Here is a 10,248-nt window from a genome sequence, read left to right on the forward strand (position 1 = left end):
CAGTAAGAAAAGAGAACAGGAAAGGTACTAGCCAACGGCGAAGAGCCACACCACCAATCAAGCCAAAACCTAGTGGATCTCCCATTGTGGACAACAAATTTGACGAGGCCTTGGAAGGTCGGCCTGAGTTTAACTAGGTCTCTCCAGAATTGGGAAGCCCCGAGGCCCGGGCAAACATAGGGCTAGAAGAGGGAAAATATTTCGCTTTGAGAATGGAGAACCAAAGGGGCTTCTCCTGGGGGATGGTCATGATCTTCCACCACCATTTGATGATCAAACATTTGTTCATAACAAGAGTGTTAATAATGCCCAGCCCCCCAAGACTTTTTGGCTTACAAATAAGGTCCCATTTGACCAGACGGTATTTGCGCTTGTATCAGCCGCATTCCAATAGAAGGCACCCCTATGTTTATCAAAGCCAGCATGGGTTCCCATGGAAAGGAGATAGAAACCTATCAGGAGCATTGGTAGAGAAGAGAGGCACGCGTTAATCAAGGCAACTTTACCCGCATGAGTGTTATATCTACCCCTCCAGGGCATAACCTGATTACCCACCTTTGCCACTGTTGGAGAAAAATCTTTAGCAAGGAGTTTGTCAGATGTGATAGGTAAACCCAGGTACTTTAAAGGAAACGAACCAAGAGAGCGTATCAGGAGGCGGGCCACCCGCAAGGCCTCGGAGTCTGGCACCCCAGAGACAATGACTTCACTTTTGGAAAAGTTGATCTTAAGACCCGAGAGAGCTTCAAAGCAGAGGAGCAGAAATTTGAGATGGGCAATGTAGTGCTCGTTAAGTTCCACTAGAATAATTGTATCATCTGTGTATTGTAGGTGAGTAATGCCCTCCGGAATGAGGTGAGAGCTGACAGGAGAAATGTGGCCGGCCTCCGCGGCTCTGGAAAGAATGTTAGAAAGAGCATCCGCAACAAAGTTAAAGAGAATGGGTGAGGCCGGATCACCTTGCCTGAGGCCATGAGAGTTCTTAAAGAAGTTGCTAACATTACCATTGACGTTAATGGCAGTGTGGCCCCCATGACCAACTGCATAATGCGGTGAACCAACCCCCCATCGAAGCCTTTAGCCAATAGGACTTGCTTAAGGAAGCCCCAACTAACCGAATCATAAGCTTTCTCGAAATCCAATTTTAAAATCATAGCCTTAGTCCCTGATTTCTGGATATCGTGGATGATTTCATGCAGGCATAGGACCCCATCCAGGATAAAACGACCCTTAACGAACGCAGATTGAGTAGGGGAGAGGGTGCGATGAGCCACCGGGGTCAGGCGAGTCTCCAAGCACTTGGCAGGGAATTTGCCAAAATTATTGATCAACGCAATAGGTCTGAACTACAAAATGAGGTCTGCACCCTTAACTTTAGGAATTAGGCAGATGATCGCATAATTGAGCTTGGAGGTATCTACTGTTCCCAGACAGTAACCCTGAATGATCGCGCAAATGAGCTCTTTGAGAGAAGTCCAGAATCTTTTAAAGAAAGGGATGGAAAAGCCGTATGGTCCCGAGGCAGAGTTAGGATTCGAGCTGGAGATCGAGGAGAAGATCTCCTCGTTGGAATAGGGGATCATCAAGTCAGAATTTTGTTCCGGCGATACCAAGACCCCCTGGTCCCAGAAATTAAGAGCTAGCCTGAATCCCTGGTCAGGTTTGGCAGAGAGGAGAGAGGAGAAGAAAGAAACAACATGATTAAGGATTGCGTCTTGGTCAGATGAGCGCACCCCGTCGATAATCAGGCTATCAATAAGGCATCTACGCCGCCTCCCATTAGCAATAGCAAAAAAGTAGGCAGTGGGAGAGTCGCCCTTAAGTATCCAGTTAATCGAGCCCCTCTCGCGCCAGTACACTTCATTAAGATGATGAGCTTGCACCAGGGATCGCTCAAGGGAAAAGCGAAGGGTCCAGTCAGCATCAGAAAGGCTAGACACGTCAGCCCGAGAGTGAAGGGCCTCGATCTGGGCCATGAGGGTCACCTTATCTCTACGCTCTTGGGCCGAGTAATTACGGGACCAACCCCGAAGAAATTTACGCAGTAAGGCCGAGCACTTGTGCCAATCATCCAGGGGCCCGAAGGAGCGGTGAGAAACCGAAAGGAAGTCGCTAATTTTAGAGCTGAGGAGGTCGCAGAAGCCATCAATCAGGAGCCATGACGCATCGAAATGAAACCTAGGGGGGGAGGAGATGGATCGTATCCCAACATCAAGGATTAGGGGGCATGATATGAGCCTACAATCACCCTAGATTTAAGCGTGGCTAACGGGAAGAGCGAATCCCAATTAGAACAAACAAGAATAAGGTCCAGGACGGAGCGGATATGAGAGACTTGATGGTTGGTCCAAGTGAATCGTGAGCCCACCCTAGGGATCTCACGGAGGGCACAAGAGCTAATGAACTCGTTAAAAGCATCGGCCAGCGACCAAGAAAAGATGTTATTACTCTTATCCGAGGGGTAACGAAGCAAATTAAAGTCCCCTCCAATCACTAGACGAAGGGTGCAAGCGTCAACTTTGTTCGAGATTTCGTCCAGGAAGATGTTGGAAAGAGAGTGGTCCGCCGGGCCATAGACAACCATGAATTCCCAAAGCATGTTGAGCTAACGGTGAAAGATGACAGAGCTGGCCCAGAAGATGCCATGGTCGAAAGTCACAAAATCAAAAACCTCGCGCTTCGAACCAACCAAAATGCCACCCGAGTGGCTAGAAGAGGGAAGAAAATCCCAGTCAAAGCGATCGGCACCCGCAACAGAAGAGAGCTCGTGGGGAGAGAAGGAGGGTTTGAAGGTCTCAACTAAGCTAATCAAATCAATATTTTCACCCCCTGACAGTGTCTTTAATTTGGTCCCGGCGCCCCCTAGCGCCAAAACCTCTAATATTCCAGAAGAGGGCTTTCATTTGAAAGATAGATTTTTAATGCGCAGACTCGACCTGCGGGGAGCCAAGCAAGATTTAGCACGCTTAGAAGCACCCTTCCTCACAGATGGCAGAGGGACGGACACACTAGGCGCACCCCCCTCCTCCGGAGCCCCAGCAACCACAACTAAGGGGGCGGGTGAAAGTGCAACTATTCCTAGGTGGTTTTGGTAATTAATAACAACATATAGCTCATTGAGCTAATACTATTCCAGGACTATTATTTCAGGAAAGCTCAATGAATGGCATGGCATGGATGATGAAAGTGGATCCCTCAAAATACTAAGGACAAAGGATTGGCTCAAGCTCAAAAGCTCAAGACTCTTCATTTTATATTTTAGTGATCCAAGATCACATTGAGTCTATAGGAAAAGCCAATACTATCAAGGAGGGATGAGGTGTTGCTGAATGAGCCTCTTGCTTCATGTGCTTAGTGATATGCTCCAAAACCCTCAACTACTTTCCCACATCCACAAATGACCTAAACCCAAAGCCAAAATTGGTCACACCAAAACTTCCTATCCGGCGCCACCGATTCCAAAAGTCATAGCCACTGCCACAAACCCTAAGCAAATCGGTCTTACCGATAGGGATCTCGGTCTCACCGAGATGGGGTTGCAATCTCTCCGTTTCCCTTCGTAACGTTTCGGTCTAACCGAAGTGAGCGATTGGTCCCACCGAGATTGCAATGTAAACTCTCTGTTTCCTTTTTGTAACATTTTGGTCTCACCGAAAAGAGCAAATCGGTCCCATCGAGTTTACCTGACCAACTCTCTGGAAAGCTTATTACCAAATCGGTCTCACCGAGTTTGTGTAATCGGTCTTACCGAGATTACGTTATGCCCTAACCCTAACTGAATCGGTCTCATCGAGATGCATGTCAGTCCCACCGAAATCACTAACGGTCACTAGGTTTACTAAATCGGTCCGACCGAGTTTAACAATTCGGTCCCACCGAGTTTGGTAAATTGTGTGTAATGGTTAGATTTTGTGTGGAGGCTATATATACCCCTCCACCTCCTCTTCATTCGTGGAGAGAGCCATCAGAACGAACCTACACTTCCAACTTACCATTTCTGAGAGAGAACCACCTACTCATGTGTTGAGGCCAAGATATTCCATTCCTACCATATGAATATTGATCTCTAGCCTTCCCCAAGTTGCTTTTCACTCAAATCTTCTTTCCACCAGATCCAAACCCATTGAAAGAGAGCTGAGTGTTGGGGAGACTATCATTTGAAGCACAAAGAGCAAGGAGTTCATCATCAATGCACCATTTGTTACTTCTTGGAGAGTGGTGTCTCCTAGATTGGCTAGGTATCACTTGGGAGCCTCCAACAAGATTGTGGAGTTGAACCAAGGAGTTTGTAAGGGCAAGGAGATCACCTACTTCGTGAAGATCTACCGCTAGTGAGGCAAGTCCTTCGTGGGTGACGACCATGGTGGGATAGACAAGGTTGGTTCTTGTGGACCCTTCTTGGGTGGAGCCCTCCGTGGACTCGTGCAGCCGTTACCCTTCGTGGGTTGAAGTCTCGATCAACATGGATGTACGATAGCACCACCTATCGGAACCACGCCAAAAACATCTGTGTCTCCAATAGCGTTTGAATACTCCAAACCCTTCCCTTTACTTTCTTGCAAGTTGCATGCTTTAATTTCTGCTGCCTATATACTCTTTGCATGCTTTCTTGAATTGTGTGATGATTACTTGACTTGTCCTAAAGTAGCTAAAATCTGCCAAACTCTAAAATTGGGAAAAGGTTAAGTTTTTATTGGTCAAGTAGTCTAATCCCCCCCTCTAGACATACTCCAAGGTCCTACAAGTGATATCAGAGCTTTGGTCTCCATTTGCTTTGATTTCCATAGCTTTTGGTGGTCATAGCCTTGGTTTCACAACCTAGGAGAGTATGGCGTCTAGCGAGGGAAATTATCACCGTAGAGGTCCTTACTTTGATGGTACTAATTTTGCTAGTTGGAAGCATAAGATGAAAATGCATATCCTTGAACATAACCCCGCCGTTTGGGCAATTATTTGTATTGGCTTGCAGGGTGAATTCTTCGATGGGAGAGAACCGAACCGCGAAGCTAATGCGGAAGAATTGAAGATGCTGCAATACAACGCTCAAGCTTGTGATATCATCTTCAACGGATTGTGCCCCGAAGAATTCAACAAAATCAGCCGTCTTGAGAATGCAAAGGAAATTTGGGATACTTTGATTGATATGCATGAAGGTACCGAGTCCGTCAAGGAATCCAAGTTGGATGTGCTCCAAAGTCAGCTTGACAAGTTCAAAATGAAGGATGGTGAATGTGTCACTGAAATGTACTCTAGGCTTGCTCTTATGACAAATGAGATTGCCAGCTTAGGGAGTGAAGAGATGACCGACAAATTCATCATCAAGAAGATCCTAAGAGAATTGGATCGAAAGTATGATACCGTGTGCACATTGATTCAAATGATGCCAAACTACAAAGATCTCAAGCCAACGGAAGTCATTGGAAGGATTATTGCTCATGAGATGTCACTCAAGGATAAGGAGGAACTTCACAACAAGTCAAGTGGTGCCTACAAAGCCTCAAGTGAAGCCCCCACATCATCAAGTGAGAAACCAACCTTCAATGAAGAATTGAGCTTAATGGTGAAGAACTTCAACAAATTCTACAAGAGTAGAAGCAAAGAAAGAAGCTCCAAATCCAGGTCTTACAATGACAAGAGATCTTCTAGTCGAGAGCGCAATTGCTACAATTGTGGGAGACCCGGACACTACTCCAATGAGTGTACGGCACCCTACAAAAGAAGAGAAGATTCTCCAAGAAGAAGGAGCAAAAGAGAAGAATCACCACCAATAGAGAGGAGGAGTAGAGATGATCGTTATGAACAAAGACCCTCACGGAGAAGCAAGGATTCAGAAAGAAAGGACAAATCATCAAGGAGCTACACAAAACGAAGACATCAAGCTCATGTTGGTGAATGGGTATCCGGCTCCGACTCCGACAATCACTCCGAGAGAAGCTATCACTCCGACTCCGAATATACTCAAGATGAAGGTTTTGCCGGTCTAGCACTTGTGTCAACCAACTCCTATGACATATTTGATTCACCAAATGAAGGTGTTGGAAGATGCTTCATGTCCAAAGGTCCAAAGGTAACACAACCCGAGTATGTTGATTTCAATAATGATGAAGATGACTTGCTTGTGGATGATGATTTACTTGTTGACAACTCTAGTGATGAATACTATGATGAAATGTCAATTAATCAAGCTAATCATGCTAAAACGAATGACAATGATAAGGAGAAGATTGAGCTTCTAACTAAAGAATTAAACTCTCTTGAGTTAGCTCATGAAACTATCTACGAAGATCATCGAGAACTTTTAAGGGCTCATGAGAAGTTACGCTTTGAAAAGCTCAATCTTGAGCAAGAGCATGAGTTCTTAAAAGCAATCAATGATGATCTTCGCAAGAAAAGTTCTTCTTACATTTCCAAACGTTTACTCTTATCTACTTACATGCCTCAAGTCAAGTCTAATAACAAGCACAAGAAAGATGCTTCCTCTAGTAGTAACAATAATAATGTTAAATCCAATATTGTTGCTTCTAGTAGTTCTCTTGATTCCACTAATGATTCTCTTAGCCAAGTTACACTTGAGCAAGAAAATAGCTTATTAAAGGGAATTATAGAGAAAGGTGTTTACAAGAGCCTTGCCGGGAGTAAGCAATTCGAGGAAATTGTACGCAAGCAAGGAAGGCACCGGAAGAATCAAGGTGTTGGTTTTGAATGAAAGTTCAATGCCAATGGAGTTGAGTGGGAAGAAGATCAATACCCCAAGACGAAGTTTGTTCCTCAACAAGAGAAGTATGACCCTACTTCCTTCAAGGGAACACAAGCTCAAGATGATCTTCCACCACAAGACCACAAGAACAAAGGCAAGGATAAGCCTCAAGAAGAGATTGATGCATTTGAAGAAGCACCCAAAGCCTCGTTCAAGTGGGTCCCCAAGACTACGTCAAGTTCTACTTCATCAAGTACAACTACAACTCCAAGGATTCCCATCAAGATGATGTGGGTCCCGAAGAAGAAGAACTAGAGAGTTCTTGAGGGTGACTCCGCCAACATTTTTCACTCATATCATTTTGGCAAGAACAAGTGCAATCAACTTCGACATCTTGCGCTAGTTCAAGGAGTCACAAACCCTCATGTTGGTAAGACAAGGGACAAGGTAACCTAATGATTTCATGGACATCATCGTGTGTGTGTGTGTGTGCTGTTGGGGAACGTTGCAGAAAACAAAAAATTTCCTACTCGTTTCACCAAGATCATCTAGGAGTTCATATAGCAACGAGTGATTAGATGCATCTACATACCTTTGTAGATCGCGAGCGGAAGCGTTCAAAAGAACGGTGATGATGTAGTCGTACTCGACGTGATCCAAATCACCGATGACCAGCGCCGAACGGACGGCACCTCCGCGTTCAACACACGTACGGAACAGCCACGTCTCCTCCTTCTTGATCCAGCAAGGGAGGGAGGAGAGGTTGAGGGAGATGGCACCAGCAGCAGCACGACGGCGTGGTGTTGATGGAGCTGCAGTACTCCGGCAGAGCTTCGCTAAGCACTATGGAGGTTGAGGAGGTGTTGGGGAGGGAGAAGGAGGCAACCAAAGGCCGAGGCGTTCAGGTATGAAGTCCCTCCTCTCCCCCACTATATATAGGGGTGCCAAGGGGGGGTGGCCGGCCCTAGGAGATCCAATCTCCTAGGGGGTGCGGCGGCCTAGGGGGGTTTTCCTCCCCCCCAAGGCACCTAGGAGGTGCCTTACCCTCCTAGGACTCTTCCCCTTCTAAACCCTAGGCGCATGGGCCTATGTGGGGCTGGTGCCCTTGGCCCATTAGGCCAAGGCGCACCCCCTTACAGCCCATGTGGCCCCCCGGGACAGGTGGACCCACCCGGTGGACCCCCGGGACCCTTCCGGTGGTCCCGGTACAATACCGATAACCCCGAAACTTGTCCCGATGCCCGAAACAAGACTTCCCATATATAAATCTTTACCTCCGGACCATTCCGGAACTCCTCGTGACGTCCGGGATCTCATCCGGGACTCCGAACAACATTCAGGTTACTGCATATACATATCCCTACAACCCTAGCGTAACTGAACCTTAAGTGTGTAGACCCTACGGGTTCGAGGGACAAGCAGACATGACCGAGACGACTCTCCGGTCAATAACCAACAGCGGGATCTGGATACCCATGTTGGCTCCCACATGCTCCACGATGATCTCATCGGATGAACCACGATGTCGAGGATTCAATCAACCCCGTACGCTATTCCCTTTGTCTATCGATATGTTACTTGCCCGAGATTCGATCGTCGGTATCCCAATACCTCGTTCAATCTCGTTACCGGCAAGTCACTTTACTCGTACCGTAATGCATGATCCCGTGACCAGACACTTGGTCACTCTGAGCTCATTATGATGATGCATTACCGAGTGGGCCCAGTGATACCTCTCCGTCATACGGAGTGACAAATCCCAGTCTTGATCCATGTCACCCAACAGACACTTTCGGAGATACCCGTAGTCTACCTTTATAGTCACCCAGTTACGTTGTGACGTTTGGCATACCCAAAGCACTCCTACGGTATCCGGGAGTTACACGATCTCATGGTCTAAGGAAAAGATACTTTGACATTGCAAAACTCTAGCAAACGAACTATACGATCTTGTGCTATGTTTAGGATTGGGTCTCGTCCATCACATCATTCTCCCAATGATGTGATCTCGTTATCAATGACATCCAGTGTCCATAGTCAGGAAACCATGACTATCTGTTGATCAACGAGCTAGTCAACTAGAGGCTCACTAGGGACATGTTTGGTGTCTGTTATTCACACATGCATTACAATTTCCGGATAACACAATTATAGCATGAATAAAGACAATTATCATGAACAAGGAAATATAATAATAATGCTTTTATTATTGACTCTAGGGCATATTTCCAACAGTCTCCCACTTGCACTAGAGTCAATAATCTAGTTACATTGTGATGAATCGAACACCCATGGAATTCTGGTGTTGATCATGTTTTGCTCTAGGGAGAGGTTTAGTCAACGGATCTGCTACATTCAGGTCCGTATGTACTTTACAAATCTCTATGTCTCCATCTTGAACATTTTCACGAATGGAGTTGAAGCGACGCTTGATGTGCCTTGTCTTCTTGTGAAACCTGGGCTCCTTGGCAAGTGCAATAGCTCCAGAGTTGTCACAGAAGAGCTTGATCGGCCCCGACGCATTGGGTATGACTCCTAGGTCGGTGATGAACTCCTTCACCCATATTGCTTCATGTGCTGCCTCCGAGGCTGCCATGTACTCCGCTTCACATGTAGATCCCGCCACGACGCTTTGCTTGCAACTGCACCAGCTCACTGCCCCACCATTCAAAATATACACGTATCCGGTTTGTGACTTAGAGTCATCCAGATCTGTGTCGAAGCTAGCGTCAACGTAACCCTTTACGACGAGCTCTTCGTCACCTCCATAAACGAGAAACATTTCCTTAGTCCTTTTTAGGTACTTCAGGATATTCTTGACCGCTGTCCAGTGTTCCTTGCCGGGATTACTTTGGTACCTTCCTACCAAACTTACGGCAAGGTTTACATCAGGTCTGGTACACAGCATGGCATACATAATAGAACCTATGGCTGAGGCATAGGGGATGACGCAAATCTCTTCTATATCTTCTGCCGTGGTCGGACATTGAGCTGAGCTCAATTTCATACCTTGCAACACAGGCAAGAACCCCTTCTTGGATTGATCCATATTGAACTTCTTCAATATCTTATCAAGGTATGTGCTTTGTGAAAGACCTATGAGGCGTCTTGATCTATCTCTATAGATTTTGATGCCTAATATATAAGCAGCTTCTCCAAGGTCCTTCATTGAAAAACTTTTATTCAAGTAGGCCTTGATGCTGTCCAAGAGTTCTATATCATTTCCCATCAAAAGTATGTCATCTACATATAATATGAGAAATGCTACAGAGATCCCACTCACTTTCTTGTAAACGCAGGCTTCTCCATAAGTCTGTGTAAACCCAAACGCTTTGATCATCTCATCAAAGCGAATGTTCCAACTCCGAGATGCTTGCACCAGCCCATAAATCGAGCGTTGGAGCTTGCACACTTTGTCAGCATTCTTAGGATCGACAAAACCTTCCGGCTGCATCATATACAATTCTTCCTTAAGGAAACCATTAAGGAATGCCGTTTTGACGTCCATTTGCCATATTTCGTAATCATAGAATGCGGCAATTGCTAACATG

The sequence above is a fragment of the Triticum aestivum genome, chromosome 6B (assembly GCF_018294505.1).
Source record: "Triticum aestivum cultivar Chinese Spring chromosome 6B, IWGSC CS RefSeq v2.1, whole genome shotgun sequence".
NCBI lineage: Eukaryota > Viridiplantae > Streptophyta > Magnoliopsida > Poales > Poaceae > Triticum > Triticum aestivum.